This window comes from Dermacentor albipictus, chromosome 1 (genome assembly GCF_038994185.2).
Source record: "Dermacentor albipictus isolate Rhodes 1998 colony chromosome 1, USDA_Dalb.pri_finalv2, whole genome shotgun sequence".
In the NCBI taxonomy this organism is placed as follows: domain Eukaryota; kingdom Metazoa; phylum Arthropoda; class Arachnida; order Ixodida; family Ixodidae; genus Dermacentor; species Dermacentor albipictus.
The window spans coordinates 397,797,471-397,822,191 of record NC_091821.1 but is presented as its reverse complement, the minus strand read 5'-3'; the positions used below and the strand labels follow the sequence as shown (position 1 = coordinate 397,822,191).

General features: G+C 45.7%; 1 protein-coding gene and 1 non-coding gene across 3 annotated transcripts in view; both read right to left on the bottom strand.

Annotated features, from left to right (window-relative positions):
- Positions 1-21,545, bottom strand: part of LOC135921307 (gonadotropin-releasing hormone receptor-like) — a 163,782-nt gene extending 142,237 nt beyond the window's left edge. For both annotated transcript variants that reach the window (XM_070532094.1, XM_070532095.1), the window contains exon 1: positions 21,222-21,545. The gene's annotated coding sequence lies outside the window, so the exon portion shown is untranslated. The remainder of the gene's footprint in view (positions 1-21,221) is intronic.
- On the bottom strand, positions 9,358-9,441 carry TRNAL-UAA (transfer RNA leucine (anticodon UAA)). Its single transcript has one exon. It is a non-coding gene; the product is annotated as a tRNA-Leu (tRNA).
- Positions 21,546-24,721: the final 3,176 nt, after the last annotated feature.

The window sequence follows — 24,721 nt, the reverse complement described above, 5'->3', positions numbered from 1 at the left end:
ATCAGCGTATAAAATGAGCGCGTCGACGACGCTTCGAGGTCTACTAACGGCATAATGCTTCCGCATTTCCACACGTTAAGTCTTAGGTGTCTGCCGAATTGTAAGTTAAGTAATTACTGTCATACCAGGTGTTGTTGCGCAGAAAAGCGGGCACGCGCACTCTGCGCATTGACGTCACAGTCGGAGCGACGGTTGTCGGCGGCGAGCGATGGAGGAGCCTGCATGTCCTTGTGGAAGAATCGCGTGCCGCTGCGCCTTAGTGAGCAGGTCGCCGTAGTGCCATACGTGTACTTCCCATTGCGGCTCCTTATGTCTTGCAAGAAGTCTAGCCCCGATCCTACAATTTAACGTGCTACCAATATGTCTTACAAAGAAGTCTAACCTCGATTGTATAGCTTCATGTATTACCAGATGTGCAGCAGGCTTCCACCTTCTTGTGTTACAAGAGCGTAGCACCAGCCGAACGTTTGCGCGGACCTGTGCCCAGCAAAACAACTAAGATTTAGCACAATGACGGCGGCGAGTACAGTCGTGGGCAGTCGAAAATTTGATGCGCAGATCAGACTCGACGGCTATTTATACATGACTCATTGAAGCTTCCAGCGTAGTCGCTGGTGCTCGCGAAAGTTCTAGAACGTACACGACTATTCTCGTCGTGGACGCAACCTGATTACACAAGGATCGGTGACATCATAGGCCACAGAAAGAACGAGCGACATCACTCGAGAAACTTCCGATACAGAAAGGTGCGCCTCGCGCTGGGCGATCACCTTTAACATTTGTTAGCCGGTGAAAGACGGTCACCGGGAAAGATAAATAAGTGTACGTGACAGTATAACGACAACGACAAGATGACAGCGAAGTGACGACGACGGTATGATGAGAATCGAATCACGAACTTGCCAAGGTTGACGACTGGGCGGGTTGGTATAGCATGTTGGAGGTTGGAATGCGCAACATTTTGACGAGACACACAGAAGAGACACACAGCACAGAGCGCTCTGTAGTGTGTGTCTCTTCTGTGTGTCTCGTCAAAATGTTGCGCATTCCAACCTCCGAATCGCGAAGCTGCCATGAGGACGATGGAATGACTACGACGGCATCGCGACGAAGGTATGGCTGAGTAATGACGACGACTTGATGGTATGGCGACGCAGTGACGACGATGAAGTGCCAACGGTGGCAAAATCACGATTGAGTGACGACCGCATGATTAGGATGGAATGACGAAGGTTCATGGTACGACGATAACCACATGACAACAACGAGACGTTTTTTGACGTTTCTGAGATGACGAAGAATACTATACTCGCATAAAAACAAGATTGTCAGAGTGGCCGAGTGGTCTGAGGCGCCAGATTTAGGCTCACATGATCTTAAAAGAAAGGAGGGCGTTTTTTCAAATCGCCCTCCTGACAAATCCGGCGGGCTCTCTTATTGCACCCATGGTCTAAAAGACTGTCGAGGTGGTAACGATTCCGTTGCTGCGTGGTTTTCAGCAGACTCGTAAGCTATATGATTCGCCAACCTGTGTTACCTTATGCAAGCAGGTTCCAAGTATCGCATTCACAATTATTTTTTTCATTTTGAAGTTTGCCCACATCGCTAATGGAGCTTTCTGGATGATAGTCGCCCCCGCGCGCAATTGCTATAATTTTTTTTTTAAGCTGAACATGCATATAGTCACAGATGTCAGCAGTCAAAAGGTTGAGAAAAATGTCTCCTACATTTTTAGCCGTTTACATTAGAAAAACATGAGAGTCCCTGTTTACGGCTGACGTACAAGAACACTAGCGCCAGATGAAGTTCAAGTACAGGGATTCCGTCAAGTTTGTCGGCGGACCAAGCTTTTTGTCCCTGTTCCCTGCATTTCTGATGTATGAAGTGCAGAAATGAACTTATTTGAATTGAACTGAATTGAATTGAATTGAATGGAAGAGGGCATCTGGCCTCGGCCGTAGCGCTAGGTGTAAAGTGGCGCCGCTATGCGCAATCACAATTTAAAGTATCTGCTCGAAAGAAATACTTCAAGAGAAACGAATTATGAGACATGAAGTGTTGTTGGTCAAAGAGAAGAGAGAGAGATTTGTTTACAGAAAGGCAGAGAGGTCGGCCTGAGCTATAACTGGCTGTGGTCAAGATTGCCCTGCAATGGACGGCAACAAGAAGCGCGCTGTTCCTACCGGCGACATTAGTGCAAAGGAGGGGATAACCAAAAATTACGCGATCCAATTTCTTCTAATGATAAGATTCTTTACCGAACTTCATGGAATTTAGAAGGTGGAATCCAGAATTTAGGCAGCTATTTGAAATGCAAGCAAGGTCACTGGAAATAGAATAAAAGCGTCTGCTCAAAAACAGCAAGCGCACGCAGCACACAGATACAGCTGACAGTCCGGTGCGCTATACCCCTGTGCTTATGACTTTCCGCGACTTTTTGTGACCACAGCAGGGTGGCTGATTGGGCAAGTTGGTGATTGGGATGATGGTGATTGGGCAAGCTGATTGGTCAGGAGGACAATTAGTGGGCGGCGTGCAGGACGTTGAGGAGTACGTCGCGCCGAGGTGCTCGTGCTCTCTCTCGAAGGCAGGTTCCAGTGGCGGACGCCAGTCGACGGTGGTTCTCAGCTGGGATATGTTGGCTTACGCTTTTCAGCAAACGAGCAAATGCTTATTCTGACAAGACAGAAGGAAGTCGACAGATTGCTACTTAGATTTGTTGCAGAATGTGCAAACTACAATAAGATGAGCTCAGACAACCAGAGAGACACTGTGCGATAGTTCTCAGCCGATCTACTTGGCTAATATCTTTGTGGAAATCAACCGACACTTATATTTGGACCAGACGGAACGAAGACAACAGATTTATTAGTTGTTCTTGTCTTGCAAAAAAAGTGTCTTATCAAAATAAGCCAACTATCTCAGCCGAAAACCTTTGCAGAGGGTTTGTTTAGTTCGTGAAGCACATTCAATTGCCTGTTGCACCTTCTAGGTCCAATTTATCTTATCAGTAATCTATCACTTTCCTTGCTTCTTGTCAAAGTAGGTATCTGCTAATTTCCCGGAAAATATCCGTCGACGGATGCAACATCTCTGCAGCATTTTGCGCCCTTGTGAAATTAGACTTCAGGATGAGGAAGGGAGAACAAATCATTTAGCAGGTCTATGCAAACTCTCAACAGGTGTACTTGAAGAATAGCGTCTGCCCTTAGTGAACCCCTAAGAGTCAGCAAGAATAGCACAACCTAACTGCAGCTCTTGACACAAACTTCGCAAACGTCACTCAAATCTGCACTATAGTCGGATACAACTTTAGAAAAAAGGGGAGGCCCCACCCAGATGACCGAAGCGGCGAAGTCACCGGCCGTCCGGCACATGACGTCGGTCCAGAGTGCGCGCCTATTGGTGGATGCTTGTGTGCACCCGCCTCGGAGGAGTAAACGCCCCCTTTTTTCTAAAGTTGTATCCGACTATAGTTTACTCAAAGAATTAAAAAAAAAACATTGCAATTAGCTTTCAAGAGAAGTAAAAGCAGCAGTAGATTTCATGTTTTGTACATTATATTCCCTATCTAAACATACACACTGCCAAAATTATGTCTCGAAGATATTAATCGGTGTCATCTGTTGCAACGCTGGCGCAATGCAACGGTGGCTCACCAGGGTGGCGCGCTCGTCGACGGAGTAGTAGCGGTAGCAGTGACGGTGGAGCAGGGAATCGAATCCTCAGCGTGATCACTTTTTCTAAGGCGTGAAATGCTGTTAGCTCCCGTTGTCGGCGACCTTCAAGTGACCTTGAGTCGAAAGCCAGAGCCGTTATGCGGGCACCCAAACGAGAACATCCGGACAAGATGCGAGATCAAAACGACATCATCCGGGCAAGCAGTCAAAACTTAAAGGGACTGACAACTGGCCAGAATGCGTTGTGAGGCATGGAAGGAAATGAAATGACGATGATTTATACTGATAGAATCCGGCACGCTGTTCACCATTTGAGTAGGAATTGTAATTTTAAATTGCCAAAGAAAGCCTCAAAAACAAGTAAGTGGCGAGGCCTGTTGGTGAAATCTTGGCACTTCTGGTGTTTTCTGTGAGAATATTGTACACAAGTCCATTGTCATCAGGTACATCATTATTGCTTAAAATTTCAGTTGGTATAATACTAGACACTCGTGCATTACGCTATGCTTCGAAAATCGAAAACGCACGCGTGGCTACGGCAACACGCTGAACTCCGTATCACGTGTAAATGCATCGTATCCTTTCCGATCCGATTGGCTTCACTTTGACTGGTTAAATACCGAAGCAATAGGACATGAAACCCCGAGAGCACGTAGCTATTATCGCAGACATAATTCAACAATTCGGAAAACATGAATCGTAGGAACATCGACATGATAAAGAAAATCATACTTTGTTACAGTTAAGGCCATACTTGTCCACCTCCCAATAATGCCGGCGTATAATCGCTATCGCGCTCACCTATCACCGCTTTCAGAATGCTTTCAGTGAACGACTACATCCACACAGCAGATCGAAAAGCTTCCATAAAAAATGTTCCATGCCGTTCTCCGCGTTAGCGTTACATGATTAGACACTCTGACTGGTAATATTTCCCATTGCACACACACAAACACACACAAATAATAAATAAAATGGGTATCAATAAAATTGGTTGACAGTGCCTTTAAAAAAATGTGGTCTCTGGCCCATAACCCTTTGCACAGGACCGCATTACACGCGCGTCACTCCCCAAACAGATATTGCGTCCGAGTTATTACTAACGCTTGTTCACATGTAATATCACTCAAGGTGTAACTTCTAGAACGCTGAAGTTTTATTTGTTGTTTCTAATAACGACGTTCAAAAGGCTATTATTGGCAGCCTTCCACAAGCGCTGCAATTGGGGCCTGTTGGAATACCATGGTAAAGGATGTTAGAATAGCGCAAGTACGCGAGAAGAATACAAGGAAAGACATAGCGCTAACTTCCAACAAACTTTATTCGTGAAAACAGTAGCTAATATGCATTTCAACGACAGCACGTGACAGCAACTGTTCACCTTTTTAGGAAGTTAATCTCTTTATCAGTCAGACGTGCTGACGGAGTACTCACTTAATCTGGACCGAGCCCTAAAATAACATGGGCTTCCATAATTTTGCGAGTCAGCCGGTTACGATCCTTACGGACACAAGCATCAAAAGAAGGCCCGCATAAGCAGCTTGAAAAATGAAGCGCCAGCTAACCATCGCGTGCATCTTTCACATTATTTGCTTGCTCATGGAGGGGATCATTGAAGCAGTGACCCGCCTGACCTATATACCGTTTACCTTGCCATACGAAAGCGGTATCTTGCAAACCACGTTGTTGATAAAGCTGACAATCTGCACTTTGTGTTTCTTTTTTTAGTTTATTTCTATGGCAGTGTTCAAACTTGAGAGGTCGGTGATTATGGCGATTTCAAAATGAAGTGCGTTCCAATCTATAGATGTTAGCAGAGAAAAAAATAAAGAAGTAAAGAAAGAGGGCTGAAGGGTAATGGCGTGGGCATGCGCAAGGTAAAATACATTGACTACAGGTGCGGTGAGCTAGAATTATGCGTTGGTTACTTGGTTGCAGTGAATAAAGAAATTTGCGTGATAAGCAAAAAGAGAGTTATTCTATGGCGTGACGTAAGGGAACGTAGGTGAAGCTGAGTTTTCAAGCCAGAGGTACCAGAATAGAAACTGTATACTCCTTGAATATATATATCGGGCCGCACGGTTTAGGTATTTAGGTTCGCTTGATGGGAACCAAAGATCACACATGCGTATTCGAGTTTTGAGTGAATGAGAGTTGTATATATGCCAGGAACTTTACTGAGGAAGGAGCCAGGAATAAATTATTGTCCAAGTACCCGAGCGAATGGTTAGCTGAATATGTTGGAAGGTGGTTCCAACCGGTGCTTGCTCTTGGGATGAAAGAAAGATGTTAGTGCTACACCAATGCAAACTTACTTGAAAATTTTTGCTGATAGGTAGTAAGGCGGTGGAAAAAAAAGGTTCACATTCAAACTTATTGTGTAGGTAGATTTTATGAAAAATATTCAGGCGGGAGCATTTGGGCGGAGGGAAAGATCCGGTAAGTTACATGTTTTTATTATTTTTTCATGAGCGTTCGATATAATGACTGGAGTCGTTAGATGGAATGAAACGCGCTGCTTCGAGGGCAAAGATGAGAGATGTTCGTCAGGAATCCCATATGGCGCATGCGTTTTGAGAGTAGGAGAGTTTTATAAAGCATTAACTTAGCGAGAGATAGTACGGTGGAAAACATTTCGACGCAGGTAGCCAAGCATGCGGTTCGCGTTGCTAGTCACCTATTTTTATGAATTTCCCATGACAGATTAGACGCGATGTGAATGCCGAGATATTTATAACAGCCAGCAGGGAGTAAGTAAAGATTGTTAAGGAAGTAAGCACGCATACTTTGAGTAAAAGAACGTCCAGAGGTGCATATGGATTTCGTTGGGTTAAGTGTTATAAGTCGTCTTCTGCGTCAATCAAAAACACTGATGTGGTCACGTTAAAGTTTAAGAGAATTTGTATTGTTAGAAATTTTTTTGGTAGATTGCACAGTCATCTGGGAACAACGGATAGTTTAAGGTGATACGCAAGAAGAAAGGTCCTTAATGTAAATTATAGAAGAGCAAAGAACCTTTAACTGACCCTAGCGGGACACCAGATGTTACTGCAGTAGAGCAAGAAGAGAAGTTGCTACCTGCCACGTACTGGGTGCGATTTGACAGAAATTCTTTTATTTGTGCTAGGAAAGTGGGGTCTATGTTAAGCTGACTAAGTTTAACGATGAGAAAACGATACGATACCGTATAAAAAGAAAGCCTTTGCGAAATCAATAAATATACAATCTGTTTGAAATCCCAGGCCTGCATTATTAAGATGGCAATTGTGCTTCGCACGGAAACGTCTTTCGGTATCCGTGTTGGGAATTACTAAAAACAAAACTATTTAACTAAAGGAAGTCTATAAGCTGGGAGTACATTATGTGCTCTAATATTTTGACAAGAATGCACGTTAATGAAATGGGACGGTAGTAATAGGGAGAATGTACAGTGCTCACGGAATGAAACGCGTCAATTTAGGGCTAAGTAATGCGCATACTTTCGTTTCAACCGGCTGCAGTTTGTGTCACATCAACGTAATTCTGGCGCGCACAGTTACATCGGAAGCCTCGTCACCTTTGGTGACCAAATTCCTAGCGACATGACATGATGCTTTCGCGTATTTGCATACATGCAGGGTTCTACTAAATGCCTCTTGTCCAATTTCATTCCGTGAGCACTGTACATCACCTGACTTATGCACGGCAACCACTTTCCATACTTTCCAATCCGAGGACAGTTCCTGCATTTGTGACGACTGTTGAAAAATGTTTAGATATAATCAGCGGGGAATAGAATTTTGTACACGTCAGCATTTTTGATCAAATGCAGTCAGAACCCGCAGATGTTGACACCTTCAAATTATCAGTCTCTCCACACCAACAGCATTGATCCCGCATTTGTGACTCCATACATGGCACAATCATCGGCGAAAAAGGCGGCTGTTAGATGAGGCGCTAAAGGGAAGGTCATTTATGTAAACAAGCAAAAGTATAAATCCAAAGTCGGGTCCTTTCGGCACGCCTAAAGTTACTGAGGACAGTGTGGATGAGCGGGAACTAACAAAAAACAAATTGCGGACGGTAGAACAGAAAACCTCGAATCCAACTAAGAACATTGGGTTTAAGCTAAGGTGGGAAAAGTTACGTGAGAGGCATGTGTGAAGAACGTTATCGAATACATTCTCGAAGTCTAGGAGAAAAAAAAGCAATGATAGGGATATTGTGATCGAGGTAAGAATGCGGGTCGCGCAGAAAAAGAGCCACTTGTGTGTCACAGGAGTGTCCCTTTCCGAAACCATGCTCATATTGGTGAAATAATTTTGCAGGCGAGAGAAAGGTGACAACATGAGAGTAAAAAATGTACTCCGCGATTTGTAATTAAGTTGTAAGTAATTTAGGTTTGTGGATAATTCCCAGGCCACAGACGATCTCCTTACTTATACAGATTGGCATTAGTTTACTAACACGCCAGTCGAGGGCAACATTGTCAGTTGTAAGGGACTGCTGAAATATGAAAGATAAGATTACACTATATAAACCATTAGCATTTGTAGCTCTTTGCTATTAATCCCATTAATTCGAACGGGAGATGCGTTTTTAAATATTTTGATAAGTTGAGACGAAGACGATAACTTGGGCGATGCCGGTTGGGATAAAGGTAATAACACACCCATGATTGGACAGTCAGACAATGGAAAATCATGTAGGGCACCAAAAGCTTTAGTCGTGTACTCGTGGTGGTTGTTCAAATTTATTCTAGTGTGCTTTCTAGCGAGGACCTTATGTTTGGTTAGTTGCCGATAAAAGATGTGAATATTCTATATTATACCGGCTACTAGCATTTGAGTTGTCTTTTCAAAGAGCTTTCTTGTACAGTTCTGTTGCTTTTTTAATAAAGTTACACAAAAAAGCTTTGAAGGCCTACCCTATGAGTACTCACCAAAGCTCTCCGGGTTCCCTGTAAATGTGTTTCTTTATTAAAGATTTAGTGAGCTTAACCAGGCAGCCACAAACAATATCGCTGATATTTATACTATATGTATAAACACTCTCTGCAAAGCTACGCCTCGATAGTTTTACTGCTTGTGAGGATTTTTCGTGAAAAGCTATTGTACAGAGTGGTGGCGTCCTGGGAGAGAAATCGAATAACCTTACGCTCATTCAAGCACGCCGGCCTTGTTTTACGACAGATGCTTTAGAGCTGAGCGTGTCATGTGCACCTGCCACATTCCCATCACCCACAAAAAAAAGAAAAAAAAACGCGGGAAGCGAGATTAACTACGCTGCAAACGTGACGGGTATGAACGGGCAGGTAGAGCGACTAACAGGCTGATTTCTTTTTCTTCGCTCGTAAAACCGTATCGATATACAACCAAATTTGGAGCCAGATGCTGTAAAATTGTAAAGGACTGGAGCTGCTGTCAGCGCAGTCCTAAAAAGAAAGAGAGAGGCCTACAGCGCTGCTAAGCACGCGGAGATGAATTGCTACCATCAAACATTGGCGAGTATGGAATGAAAAGCTAAAGAAAAAGGAAAAAAAACGTTTGGGCAAATTTTATCAGCAAGGAAAGCTGAATGCGATCAGGTTACGAATCAGTTCAAATAACAGAACACAGGTTAACGACCTGAAAAAAAAATTCCCCGAGAACAGCCGGGACATGCCTGCGTCAGAAAAAAATTCAAAGCACAACATTTTTGTCAGAAGTGGGGCTCGAACCCACGCCCTCCTTCGAGGACCAGAGCTTAAGTCTGGCGCCTTAGACCACTCGGCCATCCTGACGACTACACCACGCGCCTCAACGCCATCAGTCTGCGGCGACAGCGATGATGGAAACAGACTTGACTTACTGATAATTTGAATAATCAATGCGAAAACGAGAGATCGTGGGAGCATAAAAAAATCAAATGCACTATGACCTTTTGCAGCGGCTGCATTCAAGAGTTTGCTACGTGGTTAGCTCTTCACATTTTCATGATCATCGCTGTCTCCATCGTGCCATCATTTTCGTCGTGTCTTGCTCATTGTGCAGGCGTCTTTGTCGACACATTGTGGTTGTTGCAGACAGCTCCTAGAGTCTGCTCGCAACTGCCGCAGCTTTGCAAATATTTGGGGACCTTGGCAGTAGTCTACGGAGTAACTACTGTTTCAGCAAATGAGTGCAAGGCCGCAGGAATTCCTGAGGCCTGGAGAACTTTTGGTCTCCGTCGGAAAGAAAAACTGGATAACGCTCAGAAGTGCCGTGGAAAGCTTTCTCCCTCTTTTCTTTTTTGAACTGGAATGTCTATATTTATTGAACATTCTATGTAAATTGTGAGCCGAAAGTATACCACTCGATTTCAATCTGTCCATCTTGACGCGGGTAAGATCTTATATATAGAATGCGGATACTGTCTGTGAACGGTTCCTGTATAGCTGCCAGCTCCGCTTGAAAAATTGTTTTGAGACGTGGAGAGAAAAGGAATTTGTGCAACGCAGATCATACTTTCGCCTGTGCACGGCAGCCAAGAAATGAGGCATGGAGGATGAAGACACCTGCCCTTTGCGCGGGGCATACGTAGAGAATCCCAGGAACAAGTACCGCATCTCGAAAGATTTATGACCCCGGGTTTCCTACGCACGCTGTTTTCACCTACGTGCGGTATTGCTCAGGCCGATAGGATACTTTGTCAAAGCTGTGCCGTTGTTGTGTTAAGAAGGAAACAAATCGACGAATATAGTGCAGCGCGGCTGTGATGAAAGGCAGGCAAAATACCCCTTCAGCCTAATGAAAACAATTTTTTTTTCTATCAGCCCTATACATACCGTACCGGACATAGTCTTGCGCTGCTGATTTATAGTAACGGCACGGCACTATTGCCATTTCAAGCATATAAGAAGATTTAGATGAAGAGCCCGATATGAGTGGAAAAAATTGTCCGAAAATGTCCGAAAGTAATACGAAGCTGCAGTTTATTCTTTCCGCTAAACTTTTACCGCGTCGCGGAGTTACGCACAGCTTACCTGTCAGAGCACAATATATAAATGTGTTTTTCTTGTCGGTAAGGTTACTGTTTCTGGACGCCGAAAGACTATAGCCAATTTGTGCTGCACGATATTTCACTTTAAAGTGATGGATGGGAGCAGTATCAAAACACTTCGTAGGATACCCACCACGGTGAGGGTGGCACTTGACGTGAATTTACACGTGACTGGCATGCTTGAACACTATAGGAGCACGCGTACGTTGGAACATGTGTGGGAGCCCGAAAACTTGCGCCCCTGCCAGGTTTCTTGAAGACCGCGCAGAGCTGAGAAAGTTAAGAAGAATAGTGACGTTGGTGGAATGCTTAAGAACGCCAAATGTCGTCAATAGCGCTGTAAAGCCTGTGGAGAGCATCGTTTGTAAAACTTTAATATAACCCTTTCTGATTACGCACGTGTGATGTTTCTTAACGCCGCGCAAGTACGGAATCGCTGTTATGCCCGTACGTGGCTGTTCTGCTATTCCACTTGTTTGTGCGAAGACATTAACAAAATTTAAAAAAAGTTTCTGTGGCTGGTAGCACAAGTGCAGCTGGTCCCCTCGAAGAAGCGGGCATTACTTGCACGAGAACTCGAAACGAGTTATCGACAAATTATCATAAATGCACTAATTATGTGTTTAACTAATTACCTTACGACATTCGATAAAGTTTACAAATTGTAGCCGGTAAAGTATATTAAACACTTGTAAAAGGTTATGTGGATGACATCGTTTTCGAGGTATGCGCCGTCAAGCTTGCGATAAAAGTGCGGTGTCGTTCCACTTACTCGTCCTTTTATGCATTGAAGCACAAAAACAACTCAACCGCAATTGTTAACTAATAACTCGACGCCAATTGCTCCGCAAGTTCAGGAATTCATATCTGGAAACTGGTCACATTCTGTGAATTCATTTTAAATGGATCCGCTTTACAGTCTTCCCGTCTACAATTTGAAATTAGAATGTGTGCCATAAGGTAATTAGTGGAAAGCGGATTGGTGAATTTTTCTAAATTAGTCAGTTATGCATGTTGATTTTTAGTGCAAATAATCCCCCCTCCCCCTTCCTTTGAACGATTCAGCTCAAGGATTATAATTGTGCTATCTGCCACAGTTGATTCTTAAGGCTCGTTAAAATGTTCGCAAAAACACGCGCTACATCAACAACGCCTTTTTCTATAGTTTACTGCAACGCACCGCAGCTTGAACAAAGCTGCCTGGCTTAAGTGGTGCACCAGAGGCAAAAGCGACCTGTGAACCAACACAAACAAAACGTGCGGCAATAATTGGGAAAAGTACAGTAGACTCCCTGGGTTGTCTACTGCACTGGGAGTTCGCCTCTCCTACACTTCGTGAAAACTGCGAATCCTCTATTGTACGAAACACCGAGATATAGGTACCACTGCGCATGTGTTGCACCTCGAACGAAATTGTCTACTTCCTTCCTATCAGAAAGGCAGTAGCGGTGGGTGGATTCGGCCAGAAAACCGCAAAAAACAGGGGGAAGGGGGGGACTTAACACTATTCTGCCCTACCCCCCTACACGAGACATCAGACTTAACGCGAAGCTGCATACGGCTACATGAGCGGTGCATTGTAGTGTAACCAGACATGGCCATGGATGGTTCGGACCAAGCACAGCACGTGGCCGGGCTTTTAGCCGAGGTCGCTTACTCCCTCTCTTTTAGGTGGCGCGCGCACGTGAAGCAAGGTCACGTGGCCCGCAAGAATTAATAAAGAATGCGCATGCATCGCGCTCTTGAAAGCGAATCATTAACTGACATTTGGTACCCCGAGCCAGTTGTCCCTTCAACGTGAGCACCCACCGCGGCCGCAACGCAGAACTTCGAGCTCTGCTGTATTCGTCCGGTGATTGCTGCTCCTAATGGGCGCACTTCCTGCAGGCACGCGATGGGTGCGCGTGACATGCGAACGTCGCCGCGTTCCCGCGCGACGGTGGGAAGAGAGCGAGCCCAAGGAAGTGCCTGACGAAAGCCAGAGTTTGATGTGCTTTGCATGAGTGCACATACTACGCGGAAGAAACGCTTATAGCTCTCGTGGCACTTAGCCGACATCGACTCGAAGGAGTATATGCTGACCGAGACAATGTGGGCGTGAATGCGGGCGGGGCATCCGTTGGGGATGCGGCCTGCATGTGGCGTTGGCTCGACTCACAAGCATTTATATATATATATATATATATATATATATATATATATATATATATATATATATATATATATATATATATATATATATATATATATATATATATATATATATATACATGAGCTTCTTTGCATCGCGACGCTAAACTTCTAGTCCATGCGGCCAACTCACAGGAGCAAAGCACGAATCCCTGGGGTAATCTTGAGACTTCAGCGCTGGGGGGTACTCCTACTCCTACAGATCTCTTGCGGTGGAGTGTGTAGGCGTTTTATTTAATTTGTGTGCACTCCATCCCTCCAAGGCATTTTCTCAAGAAGCACAAACTTCTTGTAAGAACAAGCTTTCTTTTAGTTCCTTACGTGTCAACACTCGAGTTAAAACTCCCCGTTCCCATGTGTGCTCTCTTAGCTTCGCGCCTCTGTTGCATCAAAGCTAAAGCATTACAACTGTGCGCACTTATGAATACCGCGCTCTTACGTTCCCACTCGCAATTAGTAAGGTTGCCAGGCTAATTTACATGGATATTAACGTTGGCCTTGAAAGTACACATAGGAGAAGACTGACGGAAGCAACTTCGACCGTTGGGAAATGTGCGCATTTTGTTTAGAGCTGTGATCAACTCTTCCCGTACGTACGTACAATCTCGTCTAGACGGCTAAATTTGTCCGTGTTTGTGTGGGGAGGGGGGGATTGCGTGCATGCGCGTTTATGTGGGTGTGGGTGAGTGTTTCCGTGCGTGTGGAATGGTGTGCGCATGTGCGTAGTTCGCGTGCGCATGTGTGTCTGTATGGGTGCGTACGTTCGTTTGCGTCTGAGTGTATATGGGTGTATGTGAGTGGGGGTGTATATGTGTTTGTGCGGGCGTGCCTATGAGTGGTCTGCGTGTGTGTATGCGCATGTGTGTGGCTGTGCGTGGATATGTGTTTGTGGGGGCGGGCGTAAGGGTGGTGTGCGTGTGTGTATGTGCATGCGTGTGGTTGTGTGTGCGTAGGTGTATGTTTGTGCAGGGGGTGGCGTGCATGCGCGCATTCATGTTCGTGTATATGTATGGGTCCCGGTTTGGGAGTGTGCGCGCGTGCATGTTTCTGTGCGAGATTTACATGCGTGTGTGTTTGTGTATATGTGTTTACGTGCGCATGTGTGTCGGTGTGTGCGTGAGGGTTGTGTTTGACTTGGCGTGGGTGAATACGTGTGTGTGTGTGTGTTTGTGTACACAAACACACACACACACACGCACGCACGCACACACGGTATGCCGCTCAATTTTGGATCGGGGGGGGGGGGGGGGGGAGTACTTCCCACCGAACCAAAATTAAGCGGCATACCCTCCCCTCCGTCTACGCCACCGCTGCTTACACACATTCCTAAAGCGTTGCCAAATAAATATTGACACTTGACAGCTATTCAGCGGTCATACAGCTATTCGGCTTGACGGCTATTCGGCGGTTGGATGGCGGTAGTTATCGGCAACCTTCATGCGCGGTGGGCTCAGTACGTCTAGAACCGCAGCGTCCTTCAGTGCTCTACGCGGGTGTACGGGACTGGTGGCCACGCATCGTTGCGGAACTTCCCAAATAACAATACGAGTCGGTTTTGGCACTTGATAGAGCAGTAAATGCGGTATGCGAAAAAACTGTGATTGTTCAGCAAATATATTTTCTCTATAATTCTTCCAGAACTAAATAAAAAAAGCTCCTAGAAATCCTTATTTTACGCTTTCGCTTGTTTACTCCTTCTTGGCAGTGTTCTTCCTGCGTTTCTTTCCCTATGCGAGTCCACTTGACGTGGTTCCTTGTTTGTCAAGTAAAGGAGAGGTGTATCCGACAGGCGCACCTGTGGGATACACCTCATTTCAGTTATCTTTTGCGGGTTCACGCATCTTTATGGCAAACGCTGGGTATTATTCCCATTTCTATACGAGTGCAGGTACACGCCCCTCATTTGCATCGAGAGATGACCTTGGGTTCCCCCCCCCCCCCTGCGAAAATTGATCCTAGGTACGTGCATCCATCGGACGTTCGTTTCCGAACGTCGTTTCGAAACGGACGTTCGACCATCGCCTGGCCTAGACGCAGCAGTGGCCATTTCGTGCATCTTACCACCTGCGCTCTTTAACAAATGTAGCCGCAGTTGCCTTTACGATGGCCTCCACAATACTATTACCAAAGGCTACCGTCAAAGGGTAAACGGCACCCATTTCGACGCCACAATAATTAGTGTCACGCATTGTTAGAAAAAGAAAAGTTGACTGACCAGCTCATAGCATATAAGTCATTTTTGTTCATGTATGCAAGTATTACGGGAAAAGGAAAAAACCATTTCTTCGCCATCGCTAACGTAACGCAGCCTCTTGAACATCCAGTTAGATATGGCAGTGTATTCAGAAAAATATTGTAACATGGTGTCGCAGCATTCACATAAGGGAATTCCAAGCGTTAAGATGTGTTTTGTAGATTTTCTAGAAATTGCTCATAAATAGAGTCATTCAAAAAGCACTCTAGCACGCAATCATACGCGTTGTGAATTTCTATAAAAGCTCGCTGAACTGAAATTAAACCGCAGTCAGTCTGCGAAGGGTTTGATTTGCCCGCAGCGCTAGGTCCGAAGCTATTTCTGCAGTCATAGTTGGACAGAACTTGGAAAAAACAAGAGGTGAACAGAATTGCGTACACAGTACCTGAAGGGTGTGCATATACACAGACTTCCAGCCTGGTTTTGGTGAAAGCAAGAAACGACACAGCAGCGACTTCCACCGTGCACGAAATAAAAAATAAAGTGCTGCTGGTATACGACTAAGAAATTGTGGACGATAAAATTCGCTACTGACCTTTTCAATATACACACACACACACACACACACACACACACACATATATATATATATATATATATATATATATATATATATATATATATATATATATATATATATATATATATATATATATATATATGTGTGTGTGTGTGTGTGTGTGTGTGTGTGTGTGTGTGTGTATTGAACAGGTCAGTAGCAAATTTTATCGTCCACAATTTGTCGTCATGTGCTAAAATTCGCTACTGACCTGTTCAACATATATATATATATATATATATATATATATATATATATATATATATATATATATATATATATATATATATATATATATATATATATATATATATATATATATATATATATATATATATATATATATATATATATATATATATTATTGTTATTATTATTATTATTCGGTATGATAACACACATATACAAAGGACGAAGAGGAAAACAGGGAGGACGCAGGCTGGCAACTTTATCAGTGCCTGTGACCCTATCTTTTGGAGCCTCTATTATTGGGTTCAGCCACAGAAATGTGTGCTTGGCAATCCAAAATTACCTCATTGAAACCAATCGATTTCCACGTTAGATTGATCGTTCCCCCTCCCAACCATAGCTTTCTTTTATTTCTTATCTATTATTAATTAATATTGCTATTATTATTATTATTATTATTATTATTATTATTATTATTATTATTATTATTATTATTATATTTTATTCCCGGTTTTCATCTGATTATTTCCTTTTTTCTCCAAACACAAAACGTTTACTTTTAAACTCCTACGCTCAAATTGTTACCTGCCTTGTTATCATTATTATTTTTGTGCACCTAATTGAACCACCCGATTCTTGGCCAATCGCTCACTGTGGGTATGTGCCACGGCCACTCAGGACAACAACAACAACAACAACAACTGCCACCGAGAGGGTACCACCATCACTTGTCAACTCTTAAGGAAGTAGACGATGGAAGCAGCAGTTAAAGATAAGAAGAAGGGAAGACACAGACGCAAATATTGCGAATCAGCGATAAGAGCGATCACCCGTGCTATGAAAACCCGTTACCGCAGTAATTTCCGAGAGACGAGCAGGTTTTACATCATTCTACGCAGGGGTTTTACTTCGAGCCCGGATCGATCGAAGAAAGAAGGTGCTTTGCAAGCTAGAAACACGGCAGGAAACGACAACAAGCTGAGCCTCGCAGGTAACACGTGTGACAAAGCACAGCAAAGGGACGGATGAGCCCAGTGCTCAAGAGTGTCCCGACTAGCGTGCGCGAGCAACATGGGGGCGGTACGAGCCGACAGCGTCGACGCCACTATGCGAACAATGCCCGACGGGCCGCTCACCATCGAAGAGCCGCACTTAACAGTCTCCTGTGCATAAAACAAACAAAGCGGCAGGCACAAGCGTTACACAACAAGCTAAAAGTTATGGCATTACTCAACTAGCTCGAACCGACCCATTGCTCAACTCTCTGGGCCAGACAATGAAATCTTCCTTACCTCAGTAAGGAAGCCTTCATTGCAGTGAGGCTACCTTATGTCACCCTGAAAGGTTCCTTACTGAGGCGCCCTCGGTGAAGGCTTCCTTGGTGCTTCCTTGGTACTTCCTCAGCATAAGAAGCCAAACAATGAAATCTTCCTTACCTCACTAAGGAAGCCTTCATTGGGGTGAGGCTACCTTATGTCACTCTGAAAGCTTCCTTACTGAGGGGCCCTCGGTGAAGGCTTCCTTGGTGCTTCCTAAGCATAAGGTAGCTCCAAAGCTACCTTCATGCATCCTTACGCCGCTCCTGGCCCTGAACGAGCGCTTCACCTCACTGCTTAACCACGTGGCATTCGCTTGCGCATGCGCACTGTCGCCCACCTGCGGAGAAGCGCGAGCACGGTACGTCTTGCCAGGCATGTTCGTTTCAGTCACGCGTGTGGCATGCAAGCATTGCTAGGCGTTGCTAGGCGTTGCAAGACGCCGGCGTGCCAGCGTTGCTGGAGCACATGAAGTTTTGCACTGTAATGCGCAACTTTTTTTTAACTTTAGTAAACGAAACTAGAAGAAAGCGTCCACGCTTCTCTATATTGGCTATTCAATTTAAAGATTGTGCGACGATACAACATTTTTTAATAGAATAATGGTGTTCGCGGAAAGATTTGAAGAGATAATCTCGAACCCAGGCAGGCGGCAACCGCTCCTTAGGTGAGGACGGGTGAAGGGAGCTTTCAGAGTACGCTTGCTTCCTCCATCGGTCCTTCGCTGTAAGGAGGCCTCACGTAAGGTTAGGAAGCGCTCGAAGGAAAGGAACTAGGGGTGTGCGAATATTCGGAATTTCGAATACGAATCGAATATTTTTCATATTCGAAGCGTGTTCGATTCGAGAAATGCATGTTCGGAAATTCACGAATATCCGAGGACGGCCGAATAACGGTGGAAACGGCGAATATTCGGATAGACTGCGAATAATTGAGCAATTAACCAAATGTATGCTTGCTCCGCATTCTCCTAAGAACATGTTTATTAACTGAGAACTTCGCATGATCCGCTCATTATCTATATGCTCTGTTTCAGTCTATCTGCTTCAGGCATTTGAGACATGATCAGTTTCGGTTTCCTTTTCACCAAGCTTTATAATTCCAATTATTTTTGGAATGCCCCATTGCCTTGAAGGTTGCAAAGGCAACTCAGGGTTTGCTAACATTGATTCAAAATGTATCAAGGCTCTTTGTGCGGAGTGGAAATTTGATGAAGTGGCCAGCCTAGGCATGTTTCTTGATCCGCGCTTTATGGCCACAGTTCATCAGGCATCTGGTCAGATGATCTGGCTGAAAAACCTTGTGACAAGGGAGCTCCAGGAAGCCGTCGTGGAACACCGTGGGGACACCGCCGTGCCAGCGTCGACTTCGTGTCCACTGGTGGCATCGAGTGTATGGAATGCTTTTGACGATGTAGTGATGAACAAAGAGAAGACACATTTGGCATCTGCCCCTGAGAGGGAAGTTACAGACTACGCGCAAAAGCCTCTTCTGGAAAGGGGCATGAATCCTTGTGAGTGGTGGCAGTCCATTGGCCGCTTCAGGTACCCGCTTTTAAGTGCGCTCGCCCGGAAGTACTTGGCGATCCCTGCCACTTCAGTTCCTAGTGAAAGAGTCTTTTCTACCGGTAGAAATGTGACAGTGCATAGAGAGCGTTTACTTTCTGGCCATATTGAGCAGTTAATTTTCCTTCACGACAATCTGTAACAAGCGTTTTACCTGACTGAGGGCATTACGTGAGTCCATTATCTATAATTGAGTACCTCTTTAATTTGAAGCAACCTTGTAAAATGTAATGTTATTTTTAAAAGGGTAATAAAGCTATTGTTACCTCTCTTGCAATTTTTTAATACTACACATGTATTCGATATTCGATTCGATATTCGAAGAGAGTTCTTCGCCTTATTCGTATTCGATTCGTAATCGAAAATTTCAATATTCGCACACCCCTAAAAGGAACGTTTTATTGTTTGGGCCAAGCTACCTTCATGCGTCCTTACGCCGCTCCTGGCCCTGAACGAGCACTTCGCCTCACTGCTTAACCACGTGACGTTTTCTTGCGCGTGCGCGCTGCCGCCCACCTTCGGAGAAGCGCGAGCACGGTACGTTTTGCCAGGCACGCTCGTTTCAGTCACGCGTGCGGCATGGAAGCGTTGCTAGGCGTTGCACGACGCCGGCGTGCCAGCGTTGCTGGAGCACATCAAGTTTCGCACTGTAATGCACTGCTTCTTTAGATTTAGTAAACAAAACTAAAAAATAGCGTCCACGCTTCTCTATATTAGCTCATGAACTTAGAGATTGTGCGACGATACAACCTTTTTTTATTGAATAGGGGTGTTCTGGTGTTCGCCTAAAGCTTTTAAGAGATAATCTCGAACCCAGGCATGGCGGCAACCGCTCCTTACGTGAGGACGGGTGAAGGGAGCTTTCAGAGTATGCTTGCTTCCTCCATCGGTCCTTCGCTGTAAGGAGGCCTCACGTAAGGTTAGGAAGCGCTCGAAGGAAAGGAACGTTTCATTGTTTGGGCCTCTGCCTGCTGGTAATCCTCAGGGTCTGAGGTCAATTCACAAAGATTTTTACTCGTAAGTGACTTTCAGCATTGGCCGGCCACCTTCGTTAATCATATGCCCAGCATAAGGAGTGGCTAGCATCCATTTTTAGAAGCTGTTCGCACGTATGAGTTTTTTTATTATCATTATTTTTTTAAATACTGGGTTTGGTTGACATGCACTGACCCTTCTACTGCTGCAGTTTCTTTTCTTTTCCTTTCCTTTAGGCTCTTCATCCAAAAACAAGCCAAGCATCATTTCCTATATAGATTAGCACAAATCTATAGCTGTGACACCGCCGAATGAAAGTTATTACATTATGTAATTACTGTTCCCCCTTCCTACGCAAGATTTCGGCGAGCGGGTAGCACAATGACGATCGCGTTTATTTCACTTACACACTTTCAAATAAAAAGAAAGTACTGTCGTGCCTCAAATGATAAACATGCGAGACCTTGCGAAACCGCGAAAACATTGCGAAACTGGAAGAAGTGGCCCACCGCGTTGGTTAGTGGCTATGGCGTTGCAGCTCTAAGCACGAGGTTCAAGGCTCATTTCTACCTGCGGCGGTCGCATTTCCGTGGGGGCGAAATGCAATAACACTCGTGTAGCATTGGGTGCTCGTTAAAGAACCCCAGGCACGTTAAAGAATATCAGTAACCCCACTATGGCGTGTCTCATAATCATCTAGGTAGTTTTGGCACGTCACACGAAATTGTTTTACAGCGAAGCTGCATATGGCCAGGTTCTGGCGGATCTCGTCTCCGTGGACATGGGGAACCAGCGCTGGATAGGCGGCGCGTCGAAAAGAGTGCGTTGCACGCCGCCCTGGCGACGAAACGCGGCATATTCCAGCCACACAACCAGACGACACACACATACGCAGCTGTATTATAGTTCGTATGTTTCCGTTTTCGCGCCGCTTCAAGTGGAGTTTTTGTAAAGAAGCTAGCGCCATCAAGTGAAGAAATGACGAAAGAAGCTTTTTAAGCTTTAAATATTTTTCACAGTGCGTCGCGGCGAGCACGTGTGTTTCTTTAACGGTTGCGTCGTGTATCGATGCCATGCTTGCGTGGCTGCCTGCCTCGCAGATCTAGCAGTTATGGCTCCGTTCGTGCTGCGCTATGATTTCGTAAGTATTAGTTGGCCTGAAGATATTCCATATTTCTCTGGCTAGACATAAAAAATTCTGATGTTACTTCGCCACAGCAGTCAATGGAGAAGAAAGCTTTATCGCATCAGCTGACTCGCGCAAGCAAAGGTTTCAGTGCTCCGCTGCTTGATCCTAACAATCCTGGCTACATTTAGCACTAATTACATAAATTTGCTGGATGCATCTCAGCGCCGAGTCCTCATCCGCATGCGCATTTCTATAAACACATAGGTGGCTTAGTCGCGCGTGCGCCGGCACTATGCGCATACAACTCGTACTACAAGGCAGCTTCCCTCCCACATAATTCTTGGCAATGAATGGATAATTTTTACCTTTCGTATCGTTCACTTGGTGCGGTGGCGTTGGAAGGGGCTCTGCGGTGGCATTGCGAAGGAAAAATAGTACATATGCCGGATGGTGCTTGCTATTGCTCATTTTGTTTCCGACGAAATACCGACTGCAGATTCTGCTGTTTGGTACTGTCTGCCATGGCTGACCATCTTCACTATCGAATAAACCAAGGATACACGCGAAATTTGATTTAGAAACCAGCCCGACACCGCTTGACAGGGCGACAAGACGGGAGCTTACTCCGCTCGCCTGACTGCTTGGATCCAACGCCGCCTCCGTTCTTGTTCGTAGGGTTTAGATGGAAAGACGCAGAAGGATACATCCACCCTCATCCCGACTTAGTTGTGGCACTTGTATACGCAACAGTATCGTCGGCGCCCTTCTGTTTTCCTTCGACTTTAAGGGCACGCAACGCAATTTTCGTCCGCGGGGGAGGCTGCACTGTGCACGTTCTGACCGCCAGGGCGGCGCTGCAGGCGCCGTGAAAATAAAGCCCCTCAATCTCCCAAAGTAGCGCCATTCACTTCCCTCCTCCTCCGCTCGGCGCGGCCTCGACGGTGGCGCCGCTGGTGGTGGGCCTGCCGTAGCAGACGACGGCTAACACGCTACGGGAGGAAATCCGCGGAAAAGTTCGTTCGAGTCCTGCGGAGCAGTTTTTTCAATCTAGATCTTGCTTTGTCAGTCGGTAACTGGCCTTAAGAATGTCGTGTCGGATTTGCGGAAGAAATAGAGAAAAGCACCATTATTCAAGGCGTATTTAAGGCGTAAAGCGCGCGCACGTTGAAAGTTCGTGTTGCTGAAACACGACACAAGCACGCGGTGTGCTCAGACACGCGAGTAATTACCAGAGTTTCAGGTTTTGACAGCGCGAAAGTATGTGCACGTGGTTTCGTAGGTTAATTTACGTACCTGCAGGATGCTTTTGTTCGGCCGGCGCGTGAGAGATTCCCACTGTCTGCGGTCAGCAATGCCTGTCAGCAGTGCCGTTTCTGTTCCGCGCCTTTTACAGATGTACGTAGCTCATTCACAGGTTGTGGTGGCCATGAGCAACGTTTTCACACATAGGCGGTATAGATAATTTTAACAACGTACCAGCATATGAAATCGTTATTTATTTATTACAGTGCAAATGGTTAGAATTTGATAGAAAAGAAAGAAGGAACTTGATGGGACAACTGGAAAGAGGTTCAGAAAATAATTATCCCCCTCCCTCATTGGCACCAGCAACACTTTTGTTGAAGTGCTAATTTTATCTCTGTATACTACGTGCGTCTGTATTCTTTTGCGTTGTAAGTTTTCACAAGGAAGCAGTGTTGCATTAACTGGAACAGTCAAGGCACACAAGACAGAAGAAAAGTTGATTCTTGGGTTTTACATCCCAACACCACGATCTCATAAGGCACGCCATAATGGGGGCTCTGGATTAATTTTTTTTGCAGCTGGGGTTCTTTAACGCACCCCCAATGCACTGGACACGGGCCCGTTTTGACACGGGCGTCAAAAGAAGAGGTTGGAGGAGCCGTGTCACTTCACAAAGCCGCGCGTTCTTTGCCACTTGCTCGAAGTCAGCCCGCCCGATCTTGTGAATCCACACTTTTCTTCGTTTTGCGTTGCGCCCGGCGGATGGTAAAACAAAAAGCTTTTTGCCGTCACTGGGTCTGTTGTGGCAACCGTAGGCGCAGCAGCACGGCATCGCAATTAAGCACTCGGCCCTAACACATTGTGTAAAACTACCGCGCTCCTTCAAACCGCCTGCCGTACTTCGTCGCGCAGGCCCAAGAATGGGGGTCGCAGGCCCAAGATTGGGGGTCGCAGCGCGCTGGAAAGAAAAGATATACAAAAGCGCGGCGCCTGCTCTGCGCCGGAAAGAAAAAAATATACAAAAGCGCGGGGCCCGCTTTCACGTGACACAGATTGGCCAATGGGGGAGCGGAGGAGGCTGAGGCGACAGGAGGAGTGGAGGAGGAAGCGCCTGGGTGAGCGGGGTGGCGGAAAGATCTAAGAATGGCGCTACTTTTGGAAAATTGAGGGGCTTTACGTGAAAACTCCAGCGCTGGTTCCCCATAGACCAATTATTTATACTCCTCTCCACTACCGACTACTCTTTCCCAAGTTGCGTATCCTCCTCGCCGTGAGCGCTTTCTCTCTCCTGACACTGCGCAATACTGTGGCGCGCGCTCTTCGGCGCCTACCTGTGGGGCGCACTAGAGCGCGCGCCGTGATTGGCTTAGCAGCGCTATCATAAAACGTCATTGTCTCTATCCACCAATCGCGTGTGACCGTCTTTGGTCCGCCGGAGACTTGGCCACGATCGGCGGTGTACGCGCTGCGCAACAGCGTGAAGTGGCAGCGGGTGCTTTGCGGCAGTGCATGGCCTCCGAAGACGTGGCGCAAGAGACTGCGTGCGAGACGTGTCGCGATGGAAAAATTTATGGCGCATGTCTTCGGGAAGATTAGGCCTGCCGACAATGCACCCATCGTCATCGCGGGAGATTTCAATGTTGATTAGAGCAGACCCGACGGGGCGTGCACACATACCTTCATGGTGGAGCGCTTTGGTCTCAAGTGTTTCACCGATGTCACCGTAAAAAAAATTAAATTATGGGGTTTTACGAGCCAAAACCCCGATCTGGTTAAGAGGCACACCGTAATGCGGGTGCCCGGAAATTTCGACCCCCTGGGGCTCTTTAACATGCACCTGCATCCAAGTCCACGGGTGTTTTCACATTTCGCCCCCATGGAGATGCGGCCGCCGTGGCTGGTATTCGATCCCGCGACTTCGTGCTTAGCAGATGCTACCACTTTTCACGAATCGTGCATCGACATAACTTTTGGGAATAACATTAGGACAGTGAAAGCGCGACCACATTCCGTGTACCACAGTGATCACAAGTCAATGATTACAATAGTCCCAAAATAAATTATGACAACCGGGACCTTTGACTGAATGTCTCGTTATTCGCATAATAATAAACTCATAATAGTCATATTCAACATACCAAAGCCACAACATAGCAAAATCAGCCCTATCGCCAGCTTCGCTGGACTTCACTCTTCACAGGGTGGAAGGGCTCTGAATTCTTCATTTAATTTTGCTGAGGTGTTCGGTTACAGTAAAGGCCAGCGTGGCTATTGCTTCTCACGGAGACGCATTCTACGTATGCGTAAAGTGTACGACGCAAGTACCGAAATTAATACCACTTTGGGCCGTTCTTACCTTTAAATGTTTGTCTCCAATACAGGGGCTTTGTTAGGCGCATGTTCAGCTATCGATTCAGTGAAATATTAATACCCGTGCTTCCCCGAAGAGTATCGCTGAAGTTCGTCGAAGCTTTGCTGATGCTTTGAAGAACGCTAGTCTTAAACGTAATCTGCGTGAAGGTTGCGAGTGAGCGTGAATTTATTTATGCGCAGCGCGCTAAAAGTTCAGATGAAGGTGGGCTGCCACTAAGGTTACGCCCAGGCAAGGAAAAGAAAAAGG